We start from the raw sequence: 25,172 nt of genomic DNA on the forward strand, positions 1-25,172 counted from the left end.
AAAAAAAAAAACTATTTTCATTCTTTTAGTTTTATCGAAGAGGAATCCCTTTATGAAGAGCTTTTGAGTTTGTTGATTTATTTCCTTTTAATTCCGTTATAATTGCTTATCTTTTGACAGATACGCGTATTTCGTCTACTACTTGCAGACTTCATCAGTGCCAACAGCCCTGCAACTGGAAAAGTAAAACATAAGATGATAAACTTGAAATTTGCACGACTAAGAAATCATGACAAATTTTTAAATTTAACTTTCGGAAGCTTTATAATTAGTTTGAGATGAAATAAAAAAAAACTTTAAGTAATAATATATTCAGATTTATTGATTATTCCCGGTTCCCCCATCAAAGTCTTGGGTTTTTGTGCCGGTTCCGCTGATACTTTTCGAATTCTGTGTTTTTTCTAGGTTTTCCCGGATCGCTGATCACCCTGTTTTAAGTAAATTTATAAATGACTCATGCATAGTCATGGAGGATGTATTATGAAAATTTGAATTTTGACCTGGTCCTACATAAAGGCGAAAACAAATAATCACCCCGGATGGAAATCTTTCTACTCTCAACTTGTGGTTTATTGAGTGTACTAATTTTGCATTCTATACCATACTCTATGTCCACAAAAGTTGAGCAATTTTCCAACCTTGCATAGTATGTCGCTTCTCTACTGACTAGGCTACAGAAAGAGGATCTTTTTTTAGCCGGCTGTAAGCCTTTAATCAATAACAGCACCCAAAGTATCACTCGCACACAGCTGTGTAGCTGGATTTGGATTTCTCAATTATCTCGAACGTCAGTGCGACCTACACAACAGATTTCAGCAACGACACGACGATGATGATGACGTTGAGACGCGGGCGAGGAAAATCAACCCTGATAGGAAAATCACACGGGATTATCTAAAATCCACAACCATTCAAGTCACACAGCTATAGTAGGAGAAAACATACCACCTAGTATAGCTGGACGCTTTTATGCATCAGTAATAATCGACGCATGAATAATTCATCTCCGTTTCGAAAGCAAACCACAAATGCAGCTGCCTGTATGGAAAGTTGCATTAATTAGAGGGGGTGCTTTGGCACGGGGCAGAGCAGAATCTATCTAAATCCAAGTTTGCATTTAACTGTGATTGACGGCTCCGTGTCTTGTCTGGAAGGATGACTTCCGTGGTTTGGATGAGATAGAGTGTCTCAATCATCGTCGGAAAAGAAAAGAAGACTTATGCATACGCTACGTAATAGTGAAGAGAAGAATATCAGCTATGCAAAATTATGCATAACACACCTCCAACAGCAATGGACCAACTCTAGCTATACGTATGACGGTTATAGAGCCAGTTACTAGTTTGAACTGGTGTCTGCCAACGGAAAAAATAATGCCACACAATCATTCATTTTCATTTTTAAAAACATTGAGAATTATTACAGATAAGCAGTGGCGTCGCACTAGCCTCAATCTACTTGTTTTACAACTCTCAAAACGTTAACAAATAAAAAAGTTTTTGTTTTAAACCGATACAAATTAGTGAAACTAGAAGACCCTATTCTTTGTTGTTTGAAAGTTGTTAACCAGGTAAAAAGTGAGGTTACGAGACGCCGCCACTGCAGAAAAAAAAAAATGAATTACAAAGTATGTGACTACAATGAAGAGTAAAGAACGTTGTTTATAGCACGTACTGTTTACACACTAGTGTAGCATTTCCTCCCAACTCTGAAAATCGTAAAATTCACGTATGAAGCAACAAAACACTTCGATTGAATGAAGACATTTTTTTTTTTGAAGCTCGAAATTTGAACGCCTCAGTCAGAGTCTAAATACTGGATCCGGTGCGTCATTGGACTGCAGGTTATTAAGTAATAGATTGAACTTAAACATTCTTATTCTGAAATCTACGACTGTGCACATCGGATTTCGGATCTCATTTTTGAAGATTGCGTGAGAAAATTTTCAAGATTTTATTTAAGGTTAAGCCAGTTTTTTTTACATTCTTCAACTTTTCAAAATTACGAACATGACTCTTGGACTTTGAAATTTGAGGATTCTGACACTTTGAAGAATCATCTAGAAAATGTTGATGAGAATGCCAAATGAGATTTGAAGATGATTTCAAATAAATTTTACTCAAATTATTTAAGTCAATTATAAGTTCTACCTTATTTTGGAAGTATTTCAACAAAATTGTAAGGAGACCTAAAAAAATTTGCTACAAGTAGTTTTGAACAGACTATCATGGAGGTTGTCAGTAGAATTCCAGGTTATTCTAAAGCTACTCTTAAGAGATTTTAGGTAGCATTCTATGGGAATCTAGAGGAAAATTCAGATGAACTCTACAAAATGATGACATGGCTTCAATCTTTACACTGCCCTTAATGATGAACTATGGTCACTTAAATGTCAATCAATTTCTGAGAGATTTCTGAGGATAGGTCGAAGGGAATATTGATTATAATTCAAAGGAAATTCTTAGGGAAGCTTCTGAAATAAAGCTCACAAAAAATCTTAGCAGAATTTCTAGCTAGTTTGAAGATAATTCCAAATGAATTCGTAAAATAATTCGTTAGAATTTTGAGGGAATTTAAATTAATTTGCTAGACTCTAAAGGGTGTCCACGATGAAATTGCCACACACAAAATTGATTCGCAAAATTCGAGTTTTCATCCGATTGCCATCAAATTTTCAGGGATTGAGAAATAACTATTAAACTTCATTTTACCATTTTACTCGTATTTTATTTACAGTTCATACGCAAATGCCCGCACCTTGGCCTTAACCCCGGCCATAAGATTCTGCACAACCTGTGAATCAACCGTTTTTTGCATGTACTTTCTTCAGTTCCTCGACTGTCTTCACTACCTTAGGTCGTTTAAGAAGGTGCTGCTTCATAATCGCCTAGTACTTCTCGATGGGGCGGAGCTCCGGAGTGTTGGGAGGGTTGAACATTTTCGGCACGAAATTGACCTTATTGTCCGCATACCACTTCAGCACGTCCTTGGAGTAGTGGCATGAGGCCAAATCCGGCCAGAAGATTGTTGGGACGTTGTGGGCCTTCAGGAGAGGAAGCAGCCGCTTCTGGAGGCACTCTTTTATGTACACCTGTCCGTTCATCGTGTCCTGGGTCACGAAAGGTGCACTCCGCTTCCCGCACGTGCAGATGGCTTGCCAAACCAGGAATTTCTTCGCAAATTTGGACATCTTCTGAGTGCGGACATGCTCCGGAACGCTGAACTTATCCTTGGCCGTGAAAAACAGGTTGCCGGGGATCTGTTTGAAGTCGGCCTTCACATATGTTTCGTCGTCCATGATGCAGCATTCAACTTTCGTCAGCATGTTGAGGTACAACTTCCTGGCACGGGTTTTGGCGGACTTGTTCTGCTTCTCGTCGCGATTAGGGGCCTTTTGTACCTTGAACGTTCGAAGCCCAGCCTTAGTTTTGGCCTTCTGGACAAAACTTAGGCTTAGGTGCAGCTTCTTAGCCACATCCCTAACGGAGGCGTTCGGATTTCAGTTGAAGGCCCCAACTACGCGGTTGTGATTTTTGGTGGTGTACGGAATACTTTTTCCTTCACTTCTGGGCTTCCGATCGGTGGTCAACCGTTCCTCGAACCGCTTAATCACTCGCGACACCGTGGAATTCGCGATTCCCAACGTTTTAGCGATGGAACGATGCGAGAGATCCTTGTTCTCGCGATGAATGCGCAAGATTTTATCACGCACGAGCTGTTCTTTCGACTCCATTTCCGCGAGTTTTGATCACAGGACTTTAAAACTTGCAGGATGTAAATAATGCACTATGAACTAAATCCACCCAAATTTTCATTAAATTCTACCCAACGGTTAAAAAGTTAGAGCAATTTCATCGTGGACACCCTTTAGCAGCTAGAGGGTTCCAAAGAGGAAAATTCACAGGAATTTTGAACATATTTTCAAAGGCAGTCGGAGCTCAAGATTATTCTCAAGGAATTTTAAGGAGAGTTTCAAGAGCTGTCCAAAGCGAATTAAAAAAAACTCCACGAGATTCTCTCAAGAGTATTTTGAGAAGAATTCCAACGAAATTCTGAGGAAAATTCCCATGGAATTCCGAGAAGAAATCCAAAGAAAATTTGGGAGAATATTTTCTAAATTCTAAAGTATGTACAAAGGGATTTCTACAAGGGTATATTGCAAGGGAATTTTATAAAATTATTGACTGAAATTAAGGTTAACTCTCAACTAATTCTAGATAGAGCTGGAATTAGGGCGAAGCTGCTTTTGTAAACTCGATGATTTCTTGAAAGTCATGGCTCTCCCTGGCAAATGGACATCACCATTGAGTAGGGGAAGACCTCCCCTACTCGAAGGATGTGTTGCTTTATGTAGGCGTGCCTTGAATTCATAGAAATCATCGAGAGAAGTCATTGTTTACAAAGGCTGTTACGCCCTAATTCCAGCGCTATCTAGAATTGTATAGTGAATTTCAAGAATACTGAAGGGAATTTATGAAGTGTTCTGCACAGAATTTCATGACTGTTCTGGATGAAGAGAATCATAAGATTATCGAGTGAAATACTGAAAGTAGCTCTGAAGACATTTTGGAATGATACTAAGGAAATCCTTGAGAAATTGTCTAAAAATCTTGAGATAAGTTCCCTAGCATTAATTTTGTTGAATTATAAATTACTGATGATTTACACAAGAATAGTAGATTCAGGATTTAGAAAAAAAATCAAGATTCTAAGACTTCGATTAAGAGAGAAGAAATGCCGTGATCTTGGTCTAAGAGAACTGTTCAGGATTATAGAGCTAGAAATTTCTGAAAAGTTTAACATTGAGATAGAACGATAGTCTGAAAAGTGTCTCAAACTTTCAAAAAAACCTCTGAACGCCAGACGTAAATTCAATATCCCAGATATGGCGAAATCTTTTAGATTCTCGGAGATAGGGGAAATGGCTCTAATGTTGGCCTATGGACCTAAGATTGGGCCCATCGCTAAAAATCTGCTATCTATCAATTTTATCTAGATGAACGCGTCATTGGGACGGTACTAATGAATATTTTTGGTCACGATTGAAAATTTAGTCGATTGCTGAATTTATGTATGGGGCCAAATTAGGGGCATTTAGGCCGACATTTCCCCTAAAACATTTTCAAGGTTCGTAAATTAACACAAATATTCAAAATGCTCAACATCAGGCATCGAAAAACTATTGAGATTGCAAAGTTAACCAAAAATCACATCAATTGTCCAGGCTTAGGGATTGTTCATTAACTACGTGGACAGTTTTTTGGGATTCTTGCCATTCATATTCCCGGTTCTCCCGGTTTTACCAATTTAGTGGCCACCTTGGAATACTCTTCCAAGTTCTATTGGAACTCTTTTCGTAATTCACTTGAAACTCTCCTAAGAAATGCTTAGGATTTTTTTTTAAGCTATCCTTAGGATTTCCTCAGAATCAGTGCTGAGATTTGTCATTGTCATTGACAGACTTTCGCGCGATATTGACAAAATTGTTCGTCACATAGTCACTGACAGACTTGATCCTCAAAAAAACCTTCGTCAAAATCTCATTCATTTTTTCGTCAATGACAAAGATTCACCTGGTAACAAAAAGTGTAATTTAGTACATTCTGTGTCACATTATTGTTATCCAAGTAGCTCAGGACGTAGATACTTGTTCACTAAAATGGATCCATGTAATTGTTTTGCTCAAGTCATTTAATTTTGTTACAAATTTAGCTAATAAACAAATCTGCACATGTTCGTCACTGACACCATTGTCATTGACAATTGACATGGTTTGCCTTGACTATGACTGTTAGCTAAAATGAGTGACCAAAGCAGAATTGTCAATATCACCGTGTACTGTCGAGATTTTGCAGCACTGCTCAGAATACTCCTTACAATTATTCATAAAATTCCTTGGAACTCTTCTACAATTTTTTTTACAGTTCGATTCGCTTAGATTTCTCCAAGAGGTTCCTCAGCATTGGCTATATATTCGCTCAGTGGCGTCTGGTAACCTAACTTTTTACCTGTGCACCAACTTTCAAAACCAGATTTAATGCCATATTCATATACGGAACGGTTGAAAAATGCACTTAATGTTCTAGTTTACTCGATATCTATCGATTGCAAGCAATATTTTGATAATTGTTTATATTTTAAGAGTTGGTGCACAGGTAGATTGAGGTTAAGGAAACGCCGCTGCCTTAAACATATCACTAATTGACTTCAGAGTGCATCTAAAGGAGTGATAATAGTGAGTAGTATTACAGTTTGCAGATTTTCTAAGAATTCTTTTAGCATTTCGATACCCTCCAAAAGCAATTATAGTTAAGGACAATTGGAAACACGAAACACCAAGATATCGCAAAACTCACGTTCAGCGCTTACGTGAGCTTCCTCACAATTTCTTCCATCATGAAAAAAAAAAACGACGCTGCCATTTCTACCATTTTGCGATGACAAGTTGTTTTGTCATCGAAAGCAATCGAATACATCTTATTTATTAGACGAACCAGCCTCTAGCTGAAAGTCTCGTAAATAAAGATAACGAATCTTACCGACCATCTTATTTATCAAACTTCTGTTGTGTCTATGTATGAATGCATCGCATGCAAAAGAGTAAGTCTACAACGGTGGCTCCACCGTACGTACATTGACGTCATTGTAAACAATAATGTCCATCGGCAAACGGAATTGAGGGCGCCCGAGACAACTGACGGCCAGCCCGAGCTTAAAGTTTGATTATCTGAATAGGTCAAAATCACTCCGGTCAGAGCACGCGGCTCTGACTTAATCCCCGTCTGCCGGATCAACGCAACACCGCAATCGATCGCCTGATTTCGCGTGTGCAGCCCGTACGTGTTTCGCAAAATGTTATTTATATGGGGCAACGATCTATATTATGCAGGTAGTAAGCGAAGGAGACGACAACAGTATATGATGGGGGTCTGGGCCTCAACGTGCGAATCGTAAAAAAAAATGTGTGTTCAGAGCGGGCAACGCTACATGCCAGTCATCAATCATAATATCGCGCGAAAGGGAAACCACTATTGAAGCAATAATGCCGACGATGATGGTGGCGGTTGATACAACAGCTGCGGGGTGAGCTTTGTTAGCATTTGGACAAATTGACGAAACGCGCCCGTGGAAGGATTATCCTGCTACGTTTCAACCAGGAGCGATATTTTAGCCTCCACTGACGCCTTTTCGAAGTGTTATTAAGTTGGTCGCAGCGGTGCCGGTGGTATAGTGGTAAGCGTAAGCAGCAGGCCTGGGTTCAATCCCAGTCGGCGCCGCCGAGATGTTCTGAGGCATAACATCTCTGATCACGCCTTCCTTCGGAAGGAAAGTAAAGCAGTTGGTCCCCGGTTCATGAGTTGATGGGTCGATAGGTAGGGTCCAGGTGAGGGAGCTGCCTCTCTGGCGTCGGTAGCATTGGTGCTCAGCACGGAAAATAAGATCGACGGAAAACAAATCAAGGAAAAAAAAAGTTGGTAGTTAGTAAAAGACAATATTCGTTTATTTAAAAGATCGTATTTATCACACAATTGTGTAAAGCAAAGGAAAATGAAGCGAATGGTATTTTTAAACGTTGATGAACTTCCAGAACAAGTACAGAGGACTCCGAGCGTGTGTATGTAGGATTTCAAGGATAGATTCGCTTACACTTTTACTTAACACAAGACCAGAGGGCATTGCGTGCACATTAGACTGATGCAATTTTGCTCCACAGTGCTCAAACGGTTCCAAAGCGGGTCCTGATTAGTCTCCCAAAATTTGAACTAATTCGATAAGAAACTGACTTGGCACAAACCATTTGAAGTTTATATGGAAATTACTATAGGAAAACCAAATGTTTTGTTCATATCCATCTAACAATTTACCATATCGCTCTGCTTTAAAAAATGAAAACTTAGCTCGTAGAATATTTTCTCAGCTACAACTTTGTCCTTAACCACTTTTCAATATAATGTAAGCATCAAAAGTTATCAATAATTCAAGCCACTAATGTCTTACGATTATGCTCAATCAACTGTTTAGCAGGCAACATTGGTGTTTCTGGCGCTCTGAATAGAGCACAAAAATCATGGCTACTATGTCACACTGCAAGATACAGTGTTGCTCACAAAACAGCTGCTTGATCAAGCCATAAGATTATCAATCTCTTAAACAATTAATAACTATTTTATTTGACGTTTGGCTGAAAAACGATATTCTGCTAAGTTGAAGCTGAGAAAATTTTCCATAAGTATAGTTTTTGAATTTTTGAACAGTGCGATATGGAAAAAGGTAAGAAGACATCGAACAAAAAGTTTTGATTTCCCATAGTAATTTCCATATAAACTACAAATGGTTTGTGCCATGTCAGTTTCTTTGCAAATGAGTTCAAATTTTGGGAGACTAATCAGGACCCGATTTGGAACCGTTTGAGCACTGTGGAGCGAAAATGTTAAAATTTGCATCATTCTAGTGCACATACACAAGTTCAGCAACTTTGAAAACGTTATTTAGGGTCATGTTTACATTCAAATCAGTTTCAAAAGGCATAGGGTCTTCTAGTTTCACTGAGTTTTATACATTGGAACCAATATTGTTTTGTTTGTTTACGTTTTGAGAGTTGTTGAACAGGTAGATTGCGATTAGGACGACGTCACTGGTCATCAGGTAGCCCTGAGGTTTGAAGGACTTCAAGTCTAGTAAGGGGCTGTTCATTAACTACGTAGACAGTTTTTTGGGATTCTTGACCCCTCTCCTCCTGCGTAGACAATTGTCCATACAATTTTTTTTGTATGAACCGTGGATGATTGCCAACCCCCCCCCCCTCCCTAAGCTGTCTACGTAGTTTATGAACAGCCCCTAAGCATCAAAGACGTGGTCAAGGAACTTAAAATTAAGCTCAGAGCCAGGGGAAATTTGAGGAACTACCGTAGAATATTAAGAAGAGTTGCAAAAGAATATTGAAAACAAGTTCACAAAACCTAAGGATTTTCTGGGATGAGTCTAGAATGTTTAAATATTTTCTTAAGACGGAAGGAAGGGGCCTCCCTTAGGTTAGTCGGCAAAGGCGCAGCTACAAAACAAGACCATGCTGGAGGTGGGTTTCCTTGGCTGTTTTAGTTGTTCTTTGAACTTTTATAGATCATCTTAAAACTTCTGTGGATGCTACCTGAGCGTATCTGAATGTTTTCTTAAATTCTCACGGTGATCATGAATATTTTCTAGCTGTTCCTTGAGCATTTCTAGATATTTCCTGAACTTTTTTTTAGATACTCCTTGAACTTCTATCGATGTTCCTCTATCTTTCATAGATTTTTTTTCCTTAGGTTTGTTTTTTCCGTCGATCTTGTTTTCCGTGCTGAGCACCAATGCTTACCACTACACCACCGGCACCGTTTTATCTTTCATAGATGTTCTCTTAACATCTCCGAATGTTACCTGAACTTCTCTAGATGTTACCAGAGAATTCCCAAAATGTTTATTTGACGTCTCACGATATTTCGCGTAACATTTGAAAAGGGCCTATCCGCGTTGATCGACTCTCATCATAGACTTTCTCTTTGGTTTACCACGGCAACATAAAAGAATTTCTCGCTAAGCTCGTAGCTCGAAAGTATTCGAGATAATCATCAACGACGCTTTATTTGCCAGCTGTAGAAACTACATTTCTCCTGACCAACATGGTTTTCACCCCAAACGTTCGGTCTCAACAAACCTCGTTCCTTTCATTTCCCTATGTCTACGGAATATGGAGGCAGGGGCACAGGTGGACGTCGTATACAAGGATCTCAAGGCTGCTTTCGACCGGGTTGATCATGCCATTCTAATTGCCAAACTCGAGAAGATTGGTGTTTCTCATGGACTCACTCGTTGGCTTGAATCGTATCTTACCAATCGAGAGCTTTGTGTGAAAATCGGGTCTGATCAACCGGAATATTTTTCAAACAACTCAGGCGTTTCTCAAAGCAGCAATTTGGGACCGCTGCTATTCTCCATATTCATTAACGAAATCGGTTTGATACTTCCAACTCCTGCCGTTGCAGCACCTGATCGATAGTTTCGAAGAGTGGCGCTCTAGGAATTTTCTCACGTTGAGTGTTCAAAAATGCAATATCATCACTTTCCATCGCAAGCTAAAACCTATTGCATTCAATTATACGATCGATAACCAACCTCTGCAGCGTGTGGACAACGTTCGTGATCTAGGAATTACACTTGATTCTGCTTTGACATTTAAGCTACATTACACGGATATCATAGCCAAAGCTAACAGGCAACTCGGATTCATCTTTAAGATCTCTGATGAGTTTCGGGATTCTACCTGCCTGACAGCTCTATATTGTTCTCTAGTGCGATCGATCTTGGAATTTGCTGTAGTAGTATGGTGTCCGTATGAAACAGTTTGGATAGCGAGGATCGAGTCTGTTCAGAGGAAATTCGTTCGCTACGCTCTTCGCCACCTTCCTTGGTACGATCCTACGAACCTTCCACCCTACGAAGACCGTTGCCAACTACTGGGTATTGAAACTCTTGAACGTAGGCGGAAGATCAACAATCTTTCCTGACAATCTGCAAATTTCTCGGTAGTTCTACAGATTTCTTTGAAGTTCTGTGTGTTCTTCAGAAGTTTTAAAAATTTTCCTAAAAATCTACAAGGTTCCTGAATCTCTGAAGATTTAAGATCCTTGAAGATCAACAATTATCTCTGATGTTCACAAAATTTCTAATAATCTACAAACTCTCGAAAGTTCTGTAATTTTCTCTGTAGATTTTCTTGGTTCAATTAATACCTGCAAAATTCTCTGAACATCTATACAATTTTCCAAAGAATTAAAAGATTATCTAGAAATTTTTGAGCTTTCCGGAAGTTTTAGGAAGTATTCTGACGTTTTTTTTTAATTTTTCTGAAGCTGTGCAAATATCTCTAAAGATCAGCGAACTTACCTGAAGTTCTGTAAATGTCTTTCAAAATCCAAGAACTGCAGTAAAATTCTGAAAATTTATTTAAACATCTGCTAATTTTTGAGTAGATTTACAATCTACCCTCTGAACTTTTCTGAAGTTTCTAAAATTTATTTCAAATTCTGTAAAGTTTTCTGAAGTACTGTATTTCTGCTCTAAAGATCTACGAACTGCCTTGAAGTTCAATACATTTTACAGTAGATCTTCGAACTTTTCTAAATTTCTTTGTGGATTCTTGATCTAAAGATCAGCGACCCAACAAACAATTCAAAGTCATAAATAAGCATACACATTGAATAAATGCTGTATAACAGTGTACAATGCTGAATAAAACAGGATGTCGAATTATGTGCTGAAAAAAGCTCATTGAGATCGATAGATGCACTTTTATTCCGCCGTTTGCTCTGATATGATTAATTTCCTTATTAAAAGCTTCATAAACGTTGACTGTCTTCCTTATTCAGAACCAGAAGTTTGATCTAATAACATACATTGTCGCTTTTATTCGACTGTTTTCAAATGATTGAATAAACGCTTTATTAAACGTCTTATAAATGTTTTCTAGCTCCGTTATTAAATTTCATTGCATTGCTTTACAATATTGCTGTATAAAGGTGAATACACTCAGCAAAATAGCTCTTATGCCACCCAACAAACAATTCAAAGTCACAAATAAGCATATATATTGAATAAATGCTGTATAACAGCGTACAATGCTGAATAAAAAGAGTTGTCGAATTATGTGCTGAAAAAGCTCATTGTTCCACTGTTTGCTCTGATCTGATTAATTTACTTATTAAAAGCTGTAAAAGTGTTAAATGTCTTCCCAATTCAACGTCAGAAGTTCGATCTAATAACAAACTGAATAAGTGTAATTTGTACATACATTGACACTTTAATTCGACTGATTTAATAACATGCTTTATTAGACGTCTAATAAATGTTCTCCAGCTCCTTTATTAGATTTCATTGCATTACTTTACAATATTGCTGATTAAAGGTGAATACAGTCAGCATAATAGCTCTTATACCACTATGCGTCCATGTTGTAATCACATGATTTGTAAATGCTTTATAAACGACGTATTAGATTCATTATTCGACAACACTGATTCAGTCTTACAACAAGGCGAAATCAGTAGAGTAGTGGTTACCGTTTCCGCTTTCCAATTAGAAGGTCGTGAGTTCAATCCCAAGCTCAACCCTTTTTTTATTTGTGTTCTACGTCTAATTAATTTAAATAGTAATCATCGATCACATGACTCACGATAATGAATGCATTTATCTAGTTTAAAAAATAACCGAGCATTCCTTCCTTGGGATTGGACTGGTGAAGAGGTAACATTGGTCTCATGTTAAACAACGATGAATGAATTAATCATTCCCACAGGGCCTTGAAGGAGCTAGAGTTGCGATCGGGAGTGCTGATAGGTATTTACTTTCAAGCGAGCTTTTATTGATTATTGAGTTGCCCATATGATGAATTATAGGATAGCTCAGATGACAAGGCAAGCGGCTGGTGATCGGATGGTTCATGGTTCGAATCCCATACAACGACATGTATGTATTTAATAAATTTTCTAATATCGTGTGGTGCGAGCCACGTCAGAAATAATGAATACAATTACACACTTAAGAAACACACCCTTCCCTGTCCCCGTCCCTCTTATTTTTGGGTTAATTTTCTCAGTCGAAAAATCGTTTAATAAATGTATAATAATGTCTAATTAAACGTTACTTCACATGAGAATCAAGCGTATACAGAGCATCACTGTTTTAAGGAAGCAGTGATGTCTAATAAACGCTGAATAATCAAAAATTTTATCGTATAAGCTATGTTACAACTCATATAAGTCGAATAAAAGCTTCTCGACATACCTTATACAACACCAGTAGTTCAATGTTGTGGTTGAATAAATTCTCCAGATTTGTGTGAACAAAGCCTGAACATTATTATTAAAAATAGTACAAGTACTATTAAACATGCAGTTGAATAAAATGGCCAAGACGTCGTTTCTTCAATAGACGATTGTTTGTTGGGGAACTTTCCCGAAGATCTGTGAGTTTTGCTGAAGTTTTGCAAATTTTTCTAAAAACGTACGAACTTTCTGACGTTTTACAGACTTCTTTTAATGTCTACGGACTTCTCTTAAGGTCTACGGACTTTTCTGAAGTTCTTTAGATCTATCTATTTCCGACTTTCATGGAGTTCTGCAAAATATTGTACTTAGGTACTTCGTTGCGATTTGTTTTTGGAATTGAGGTGCTTTACTGACATGTAACGAATTTTTCTCATGATCACACATTTGTGAGAAACTGTGAAACTTTCTGTCAAATTCCTGCAAATATTTTTAAAGTTCTGTAAAGTTGTCTTAAGCTCCGTAGCTTAAAAACTTGAGGCTCAATAAATTTCTCAGTAGATCCGCAAACTTCTCTGATGTTACCCTGAAGATTTAAAAATTTCCTTGAAGATTACCTAAAGTTGTCAAAATTTATCTGAAAATATTTGAGCTTCTTTGAAGTTTTAAATGTCTCTCTCAAGATCTACGAATTTTCCTGAAATTGTGTAAATATTTTTTTTTTAAATCGCCGAACTTCGCTGAAGTTCTGCAATTTTTACTGAAGATCCATTAACATTTCTGATATTCTTGTGATTTTTTCAGATGTCCTGTAATTTTTTCTAAGTTCTGTAGCTTTGTTCTGAAGATCTACGAGCTTTTCTGATGTTGAATAATGTTTCGAGGATCTCCAAACTTCTGTGAAATACTTTATATTTCACTGTAGATTCTTGAACTTGTCTGAAGTTATGCGAATTTCCCTGAATTTGCAAAATTTCGCTTATAGTTTTACAAATTGATTTGAAATTATTTTTGCTTGCTTGAAGTTTTGAAAATTTCTATGAACATTTATCTGAAGATCTACGACCTCTCTTGTGATTTTGTTTTTATGAATTTCTGTTAATTACTTTTAATTTGTTTGTAGTTCTGTTCTCAAGATTTACGAACTACCCTGAAGCTCAACAAATTTCTCAGTAGATCTCCGAACCTCTCTGAAGCCCAAAAAAAAAATTTCTATGTAGACTCTCAGACCTGCTGCCTGGCATGCTTATTCTTATACAATACATGCTTCGTATGCTTCCTTTTGACGGTTGCCAGTCTCTCTTTTTCGGCTGTTTCCTTTTTACGACGATTTTGATCCTCCACATACAAATCAGCGAAGAGCGAGCGTGACAAGACTCTCTTAATGAACTTGTCTCGTTCGCACACGTTTTCTTAGCTATCAGATGCTTGTCAAGTTCAGTGTCCTTAAGAAACGTTTCGAGAAACTGAACGAAAAACTTCTTTTGAATTACGAATGAAGTGATAATTGGAAAATTCCCTGAGTGGAACCAAAATTCTCTGAATATTCCAGGTTTTCCAGAAAAAAATAAAATTCCCTGTAAATTCCCGGTTTTTCCAGGTAGTAGACACCCTGATGATCCAATACGGTTCATGTCTGCCCGTTTCAATGAATTCTATGTTTTTTTTTCGATTTCAACTGCACAGTGGAAACATTTCGTCAGCGGATTCAACGATACGGTTCGACACATGCAACTGCTTTCAATCAGCAAATTGTTGCAAGACGGTGAGTAGCTGTCCATTAATGTACATCTGATGAATTTGGCTACCTGTTTCTTTTTTTGTTCCCGATCAACTCTGCGATGACGGCCTCGACTGATCCAAGGATAACTCCATGCCATAGGACGAGGTATTATTATTATTATTCGGTGTTTTCTGTCCTTTTTATATTGTTCCTTGTATTTTGAAAAGATATGGGGTTTTTACGCCTATTTGCGCAAATATTTGCCAAATAGGCTTTTCCCCATCAATCTTCATTTAGACAACAAAAGTCCGATGAAGAGAATAATAAATAGACTGGAGTCGCTTTTTACGCGGTTTTTTTTACACGGTTTTTTTACGCGGTTTTTTTCTACGCGAATTTTGGAATTTACGCGGTTTTTTTTTACGCGGATTCCGGAATTTACGCGGTTTTTTTTATGCGGATTTTGGTTTTTTTTACACGGATATCAGAATTTACGCGGTTTATCAATATACACTAGAGTCGCTTTTTACGCGGTTTTTTTACACGGTCTTTTTTTACGCGGTTTTTTTTTTTACGCGGGTTTCGGAATTTACGCGGTTTTTTTACGCGAATTCCGGAATTTACGCGGTTTTTTTTACGCGGGACGTATCACCCGCGTAAAAAGCGACTCCAGTGTAAATAAATAAATAGTTCGTCAGTAGATGATGTTAGCTTGCGCGTGAAACAACACACTCAATTGGACATTCATTTGCAGTCGGGTTATTCGTGAAAGAGAATCGATCAACAATGATGGGCCTTTTTCTCATGTTCTGCGAGATGTGTTCTAAATTTTTCTGGAAGTCCATAAAGGTGTTACTAGAACTTCTCCAAATATTCCATGAAGTTTTCTACAAATTTTCTCAACCTCTTATTCTTCTTACCTAAGCATCACATTCCCAAGATGTTCAGAGAAGTTCAGAAATATTATTGCAGGTTCTGCAAAGTTCAGAAACCGCCACATGGTTTAGGAAGTGCAGTTCTTCAAAGTTCCGAAAATGTTTGAGAAATTTAAGATGCAATCCGAGAGCTTCAGACTTTTGGTAATTTCTGAAAAAATAGAAGATGTTCGATGTTAGGAATCGGTGAACAGGGAATCTAAAATAAAGTTCAACGACTTCGTTTGGCAACTTCATAAAAAAAAATTTGAAGAAAACGTAGAGGAACGGAATTAAATCTCGATTACTTTTTCGAAGGGACTTATCAGTTTTTATAAACAATGCAGGAAATATTCTCGCACCTAATGTGGTGTTGGTATGCATGGGAGAGCTACCAGTTACGCCAAACCGACGATCAAATGTATTGTTTACAAAAGCTGATACGTCCCTTCGAAAAAATAATCGAGAAATAACCTTTTTTCGGTCCCAACAACCACACTATTTGTCAGTAGATTTGAGGCAACTGAATACGAATTAGCAGATTTCTATCATTTTTTAGATAACAGTATATTGCGGTTGTGCAACATAGATTATATATCCGAACGTCGTTGCACCAAGGATGATGGTTTAGATTATTTTTTTTAAGGAATGTCATGCGTTATGTTTTTATCAAACCACTCTTGAAGATTATTCTACAAACTCCAATTACAGGTCTCTTTCTAATCAAGAAGCCCCTGATTGTAACATTTTCCAGAACTTATATTTCTGGTTCCATTGTAGTAAAACTTTTGCCCAATAAAATCACCAACTACGCCATCACTTCAAACGAAACGAAGCCATCGAAAATCGTAGAAAACCAACTTTATGCTACATTATGCTGAATGCTGCAAAGCCACACTAAACGGCCCATTACAATTGTTCTAGGAAAACCTTCCACCCGAGTCAGTTTCGCTGGTTTCACCCAAGTTCCTCCAGACCAGGGCAATGACTGGTAGGACGGTGTGTGCCATGTTTACGGCCCAATTTACCATCCCGATGTGAATTTACGCTAGCAGCTAGCTCGCAGTCTCGATTCAACATCATCAAGTTAGTATAATATTAATGTTTGTGTTTGTGCTTTCGTCTCACCGCTGCTACGCTGCTCTGGCTATTGGCTGCCGTCACACCACTACTGCTACTGTTACTGTTGCTGCTGCTGCTGCTGCTGCTACTACTGCCGTTGCCTGATGATGTTAGAGAGCTGCTGTTTGCCGTTTTTGCTGTTGCTTCCGGAATCCGGAATGACGTTCAACTTTTAAAACACAACCTCACTTGCCAAAAACTGATTCCATCAAATCTCTGACCACCCGTGTACCTTGCACCAAATCCAAAACAAAGCGAATTCGCACTCGTTTAATTTTTGGCAGATAAACACCACTTGCTTCCGTCACTTTTCGATGGTTGGATTTTTTTTCGCTTGCTAAGCTGAAATTTGACAGCTCGTAACCGTACACACGCAGAGAAGACGAAACTCACCTCGTTTTCACTTTCTGGAACCTAATCCTGGCAGATTCGCCTGCTGCTTACTCGCTTTCCTGTTGCCGCTATCTCCTCCGATTTCCAAAAAAACGCCTTCAATCTTCTTCTTTCTTCCTTTGCGATCTTCACCAATGTTATCCTTTCAGTATGACCAAACTAGGCCATTAACCAAACAACGCAGAAAAAATAAATCGCTGATTAAAAATCACACAAAATAGAAAGATTCCTTATCTATCAAATTTATAGCCATCGCTTCTTTTGATTCTTCCTTTCCTCCTGCACACTTTTTTTTTATATTATTTCACTGACTTTTTGCTTCTTTCTTCACTGTGCAATCTTCTCCAACTTTAATCTTCTTCTTACCGTATTTTCTTCGACTTCTTGTTATTCTTCTTCTACTTGTTGTTATTTTTATTACTACTACTGCCACCGTCGGCGATGGCTGTCTGTTCGCTTTTCGTTCACTCGTGTGGCATTATTTTACCGCTGGTTTCTTCTAACACATGCACTCATACAACAAAGTGAACAGCAACAACAACAACAAACCGCCGTGCACTGGCTCCGTGTTTGACACCTCTGCCAAGACTGAGCTGCGGACAACGAAGAGATGAGCAAGCGTTGCCAGATTCCGTCAGTCAGTCCGTCCGCCCGACTGTTCAGGTAGAAGCCGACTGTTGTGTTGTTGTTTTTGTTGGGTTATGGAAAAAAGGAAAGAAAAAGAAAGGAAAGAAAAAAACATACAGTTAGGTTGGGATTGCAAAAGAAGTTGTCGAAGTAAATGATATCTACCTGGATATATTTTTGTGTTTGGACAAATTGTACATCAGGTAAATATTTTTTTTTCTCTATAGATTATGCTTTTAATGTGAATACCGCTAAAGGGAAAAATTGGCAATAATTATTATCGCAGTGGTTGGCATGAAAGTGGGTTTGGGTGGAAGATTTTTAAATATGATAAAATAATATTGTCTAATTACTTAAAATTAGCGTTCGTCAGCATGTGCAAATGAATGACCTAGTTAATAAATTTTAATTTCTTTGCTCATCGGCACGAGTAAAATCAAGATTGATTATTGGTACAATTGCTTGTTTGCCCTTTCTGACCATTAATCAGGAGCAGGATGACTAAACTGAGTTTAAATCCAGGTTTCCCATACTATAACGCAACCTCTAAGCCTTCATCAATCATTCCCATTTTGTATTTTAGGGTTATGATTCGAACTGGAGGGTGGCCTATCAGAAATTCATCACTTTTTTTTTCAAAATTAATGCAGCTGCTGAGTATCACCGACTTCTAAATAGCGCCGCTTCTTCGGCACGATTCCGGTTGACGAAAGTACGACAGGAAAAATCTTCGGGACCTTCACCAATCCACACAATTCAACTTCAACTGATATTTGGCGATTTTATGAAAGTGTTTTTTTTTTCAGCGATGCCAATGATGACGAGCTTCTTAACACCTTTGTCGTAAACCATAACGTATGGACGGTTGTGGTTAATGAAGAGATCCGTCAGTACGATTGCGGTCCTAGTACAGATAATACGGTAAGGGGACAAGATCGGGGCGGTACCGGTAGTTTGGCACAAATTCCTCCAAAAGACCCATTGTAACGCCAACTGTTGGTGCACAATCATGGAGACTTCGTTGTGGCGCTATATGTAGATGAATACTGGACAACCTGTTGTAATTTGGTCAATGGTTTTCGGTGCTTTATGACACATCTAGCAAATGTCCTCAACGTTTTGGTGCCAAACATACCACCAACATAACCCTATCATGGATGGATATCATACCGGCTTCGATCACTGGCGAGAGTAGTTCACCTCGGGTTAGCCACATGTTTGATGAGGGTTTGTCTATGTTCGGTTGTTCTAGTTGATGGGAGTGGGCTCCGTGCACTGCCTTCTGCTTCCTTGCTGCAATATTCCCATCTACTGTCATTAGATTGTGCACCATCGCGCTGCTCGATAGACTCCGTATCGCATGGTGTGCTATACGAAGTACTACCTCAGTTGTCCCATTCGTGAATTTGTTTCTACTCTATGGCCTCTAATGGACGGGACCACGTAGTTTTGGTATTTTTCGCGAAATTTACTGACCAAAGTAGAAAACTTTTCCGGTTCATTGTGAAGTCATGGTACTTGACAATCGATTTCAATGTATAACTCATTTTCGCCAAAAATGCTAATGGGACTGTTATGCCGCACCTGGTTAGCTTGAATTTAGATTAGGGTGTTCCCCTCTTTTCCCGTGGTAATGTGAATCTCTCCAGTGTCGATTGAGGATGGCGCATAGCGACTTCTTGGAACGCGTTGCGCATCTCCTCTCAAGGTCTTCTAGGACAGTTTTTGTTTGTTTATTAATTTATTTGATAAGGCTCAATCGAATTACCTGTACAGAGCAGAAGATTTTCATTCACTATACAAAAACATCTTTAAACTATAGTCAAAAGGTACAACACAGTAAACACTTTCCGCTGTCCAATAAGCCGCCTTCATCAGAACGGGAGCCGCTTCCAGTGGTTTCATTGTATGAAAGTATCACCAACGGGTGGCAAAGCGCTTCCATTTATTTATTTATTTGGAGGGAAAAGCCCACACTAGTGGGCGCAAAACCTCATCATTTCAGTACCAAGAGATAACATGGAATCCTACAGATATATTTGCTTGAACTAAGTTCTAAGCATATAAAAAGATATTAATGATAACACAATTAACTTAATTTAAATACAGAAAACAGAAACCGTCAGTAAGTTAAAAGTACATTATAAAACAGATTCTTAAGCCTAACACGGGAGATATTAAAATCAAAGCAGTTATACCATTTGTTGACAATCTTGCACATGCTAGTTAAAGGCTCATTAGCGCCGTAGTTTGTGCGAGAAGGCGGGATATTGAAAAATAATAAGAACGTAAATTTACGCGTCTGATATTGACATTCAACTGCTGCAGAAGTGAACCGCAATTAATGTCCGATCGTAGGAGATCAGCGATGAAGGTAACCTTGAGGTACACCAGAAGAAACAGCGAACGGTTGAGAAAAATGATCTCCAATTTTCACTGACATATGTCGACTATAGTCGCTATATTCATAGTCTGGCGGATAGAATCTTGGAAACCAATTGAGCTGTCAAATAGCGGAGCCAATCGAGCAAATCACGGCCAACAACAGAAAAGAGCCCATAAGCTATTGCGAACAAAACTTCGGCAACCCTTTTCTCGTGACTCAAGGCTCGCCTACGCAAACTGACACCATATTAGGGTTGGAGAAAGTTTCCCCTATCCGATGATGCCGGTAATTTGCGCTCAATTGTAGGTCTAAAATATATTAAATTGGTTCCGCTTTATGATAGATCGAAATTCTATGAATATAGCGACTATAATGTCGACCGGTGAGGTATGAGCGAAGCCAATCAAGAAGGGAACCGTGAAAACCAAATCTCGTGATTGATTTTATCAAAAGCAGCAGAAAGATCGGTGTAGATAGCATCCACTTGATGACCTCTTTCCATCTCGCGTATGATTGATGATGTGTATTGAACGAAATTTGTAGCGGTTGACCTCTTCGGTATAAATCCGTGTTGTTCAATCGCGATGTAACTAGAGCATGTGTGTTTTAAATAATCTAGCACCAATAGTTAAAAAAGTTTTGAGACTGCACCTAAAGCAACGATACCACGGTAGTTGGACACCGACTGCTTATTGCCTTTTTTGAAGACAGGAAAACAAAAGAATCCTTCTAGCAGTCGGGAAAGATCCCAGAATCCAAAGAGAGGTTGAAGATGGATGCTGAAGATGCAGCCAGCACTCGAATACAGTTCCTAATAACGGCGGCAGGGATTCCGTCAGGACCAGTGCTGAAATAATTTTTCAAACGAAGGCTTGCTCTACGAACATCATTAGTCGAGATAGGCGGATGCGGCCCAACAGCAGAAAGTACGGGAACATCACTTACGGCGGCTACGATGTGCTCGTTAGGTAAATTTTCTTTTACGAAGAACAGGTCAGCGATTCCCGTATCCGTATCTGATTCTTCTTACGGATTGTACATTGTAGAAGGTAAGCCCGATTCCTTCCGTTGATCGTTCACATGATTCCAGAAGCTCTTGGGATTTGCTTTGAGTTTAGTTTGTAGATTGCGCTAATGGGCTTGATGATATAGCTGTTTGTTGAGCCGCTTATACTGTTTGTTAACGAGGTTGTACTTCCTCTTCGATGCATCCGTTCGAAGTTTACAAAATGTCTTCAAGGCAACTCGTTTGGATGACTTCAGTCGCTTGAGTCGGTGGTTGGTCCAAGGAGAGTTACTAGATATAAGTGGAGTTGTCCTGGGTATAAACTGTGTCGCCAGTGCCGATCATTGTGCCAACTGTCTTTTTTAGTGAATAGTGAATATTTTGAATCCGATATTTTGGACAGTTCGAATGTTTGGTATGTGGACTGTGAAACGGATTCGAAGCATCAAGAGACTGGAATTGATACAAGAATTTACTTCAATTGCCACTGCTTGTTAGTGGATTTGTTAAGGTGCAGAAGCCGCTGAAGAGGACAATAGTAGGACAAAGAATAACAACGTGAAAACAACTCGGAAAGGGAGACCGCTGCCAGGGAATTGGGGAAAGTGGGTCACGAGATCGTGAAATCATTAGGCACTACGGCATTATTTCATTAGTTCGAGGTAATGCGTAGAGAACGATGAAAAGCGGTAGGCCTCCTGACCAGTAGATCTCGACTAGCAATTTTCCGTTTATTTTTCCTGAAATTTTGAAAAAGTCCCCGGTTGTCTTAAATGCGTAAAAAAAACTTCTCAGCATTTCATTTGATTGTTGAGCACCCCTAATAAAATTTTAATGGTTATTTTGCTGGTTCAGGGTATCATCAAAACCATTTAGGGAATAGTTCAATCATTTGGGTAAACGTTCGGGTATGGTATTTTTAAATAATGGATACCGTAATAAAAATACTTTAAACAAACGATAACCCAAATGATTGAACTATTCCATAAATGGTTTGGATGATACCCCGAACACGTCGTTAAGCAAATTAACCATACAATTTTTATTAGGGTATCCTTTAAGTTGAAGTGGCGTTCCGTAACCTAATTTTTTTACCTGTGCACCAACTTTCAAAACCCGATTTAATACCATATTCATACACGAATCGATTGAAAAATACAATTAATCTTCTAGTTTACTCGATATCTATCCATTGCAAGCAATATTTTGATAATTGTTTATGTTTTGAGAGTTGGTGCACAGGTAGATTGAGGTTACGGAAACGCCACTGCAACATCATTTACCTCACAGAATTCTTCTAGAATATATTTGAGATTCATTCAGGGAGTCCAGAAATTCTTTGCAGAATACTTCAAAAAATTAATGAAATTCGTCCTTAGGTACTCTTCGCATTTCAAACATTTTCGAAGAGTTCACTAAAGCATTTTTTTAAATGTATTAACATATTAATCAGAATAATCTTCTAGTTTTCCGCTCAGTACTTCTGAAAATCCACTTATTAAATTAATGAAATTCGTCCTTAGGTACTCTTCGCATTTCAAACATTTTCGAAGAGTTCACTAAAGCATTTTTTTAAATGTATTAACATATTAATCAGAATAATCTTCTAGTTTTCCGCTCAGTACTTCTGAAAATCCACTTAATTATATAGAAAATCTTTTCATGACAACCTTGAGACTATCCTCGGACTTTCCTTAATACTCTTCGAACAATGCCTTTGAAATTATACTTTCAAAATTCGATTAATACCAAGGGAATCAGAGAATCTTCCTCACAATCGTCATGGATTTTTCCACATTTACTTTTAAAAATTACTCTGAACTCACACAATTGACTATTCAAAACTCTCTTAGAGTTCATTTCAAAACTCTCTAGGATATTTTCTCTGTTATGTGTAATCACTTAACTCAAGACCAACAATTGAAATGGCCTTAACTCCATTTTGTAAACAAACCTTGTAAGGCCTGTTATGTTAGTTTGCCTTTGCGGACTTCGGTTCGCGAGAAAATGGCCTTACAAGGTTTGTTTACAACATTTCAATTGTTGGTCTTGAACTGTAAAAATCTAGTGCAGTCCAAGGGTCTTCAAATTTTGGCAAGGTCCAAAATCGACGAAGTATATATTTTCCCAATTTGTAATCAAAATACACGTTTTTTTAGAATTACCGGTTTTTCCCGGTTCACTAGTCACCTTGTCCTTCGTTTAGTGCACGTCGTATTACTCCATCACTATTGAGAAATGATGAAGTATTCAGTTTTGATACAGTTGTCATTCTTGCATTATCGTCTAATTGATATCCTGCAACAAACTTAAGCAATGGCACCTTAGCCACTTCAAACTAGGGTACAACGAATAGGATATTAGAAATCACATAGATGAAGACTACCCGCATAATCAAAAACTATTAGCAGTAACCTACTTATTGTAAGATCACCTTATACAGCATCGTGATGATTTGTCTCATCCTTCAATCAAAGTAATATTTGTGACTCACTCTTTAAGTTGCTTTAAGTGTACGATCAGCAATTATATATTTATGATATAACATACAATTAATGTACGTCTAATCGTTGCAGAATAGTACTCTATTATCAATATCCAACAATTCTGTCTGAATAAATGATGGGAAACTCCAACTGCATGATCCAGCAAAAAGTAACTATATCACTATATGGTGTGTATTCCAAGCAAAGGCATTTAGTCTCCATGCAACAAGATGACACAAATACTCCGCCAATTTTTCAACTTGCATGTTATCTGTTATCATCCGATCAAATGTTATTAAGCGGTGAGTATCAGTATTGGTGTCTTGATGTCCTGATCCGTTTTTGCTTTTCGTTGAACACCGCCATATTGAGTTAATAAAAATATGCGCAGGAGGATTCTGTTTTGTAGAAAAATAAATTGAAATAGCTATTTAATTGTCTTTCTTTTGATTTCAGAACTTCTTCCCGGACAGCATTTAAAGGATGCAGGAATAATGTTAACTTGCAAGTACTTATCGGGTATGTTATTGAGTGTGTTATTCGGATGCATTTCACTATAATCTAATTTATATTTATTTGTTGCAGTCTTTGCAGTAACGATGATCCACGGAAGCTCATCTGCAAGGTGGTCGACTGCCGCCTTGGCTCTTTGTCTAAATCAGTTCACTCCATCCCAGGAATTTATTGCTCTTTGGGGAACCAAAAAACTGCCAAAACCTGCCTCCTTCTGGCGCAACAGATCGTTTGGACCAGTCAAGCGCTGGCTACGCTTTCGGCACACTTATTTGGATTTGGATCAGTTGGGGATCGTTTAGAACGATCTTTCGCTGATCATACGGCCGTTGCTGCAGCTGAAAATAGTGCTCGATAAGATCGGTTCGATTCAGGTAGAATGTGGTCAGACGTGAAGAAGATCGATTTGAACTGAAGCTGAAGCTCGAGCTGAAGCCAGCCACAAAGAGGCGCTTGTTTTTTTTTATTTACTATGCTTTTTGCTGAACGATATCCTCTTGGAACCGTAAACTATAGGCAAGCCGGATACTTTTGTAAGTAAATAAGTAACTAAATTCATCCGGCTACCGATAAGTGCATGCAATATTAATCAATAAAACGGTTTAAAACTATATATATATATCATGTGCTTTATTTTCGAAGAAAAATTTGAAAACACAGTCGTCATGTTAAAATTCAATAACGATAAGCAATACAGTATGGCGACCAGTTCCGTTTGGACGTCCAATTATTAGTAAACGATAAACCATACCGTTTTCCAAGCTAAATATGAACTACAGATAAACCATCTGGGATGTAATATCGCTGAAAATTTGTTCGGGTAATTTATCGTTTTTGTATAGTAATTATACTTAACCGCCCTTTCAGCATATGGTAGTTTTACCAATTACCATATATGGAATAATCAAAACGATTTATGACACTGTAAGTTCATGGTTTTTTGTACGATCGCAGAAATCGTACGTTTATTGTTGGTAATTGTTCAGAATAATACGAGAAATCCTCCTTCTATGGTTCATGATTATGCGGGTAATGCCGCGGAAGACAAACTATGAGCATGAGTATTATTTGTAAAATAAATATGAGCACTATACAACAGCTATACCAAAACTATACAAGTGTGACCATGGTGCTTATAATTTATTATACAAATAATAGTCAAGTTCATAGTTTGTCATACAAGTGTATCCGGGGCATAACTA

At 38.2% G+C, this 25,172-nt stretch overlaps 1 protein-coding gene across 2 annotated transcripts in view; it reads right to left on the bottom strand.

Annotated features, from left to right (window-relative positions):
• px (plexus) overlaps positions 1 to 25,172 on the bottom strand; it is a 220,442-nt gene that overhangs the window by 194,467 nt on the left and 803 nt on the right. For both annotated transcript variants that reach the window (XM_065220022.1, XM_065220021.1), the window contains exon 2: positions 16,566 to 17,626. The gene's annotated coding sequence lies outside the window, so the exon portion shown is untranslated. The remainder of the gene's footprint in view (positions 1 to 16,565; positions 17,627 to 25,172) is intronic.

This window comes from Ochlerotatus camptorhynchus, unplaced genomic scaffold (assembly GCF_037179485.1).
Source record: "Ochlerotatus camptorhynchus isolate MF236.1 unplaced genomic scaffold, CSIRO-AGI_Acam_v1.1 ptg000114l, whole genome shotgun sequence".
Lineage (NCBI taxonomy): Eukaryota > Metazoa > Arthropoda > Insecta > Diptera > Culicidae > Ochlerotatus > Ochlerotatus camptorhynchus.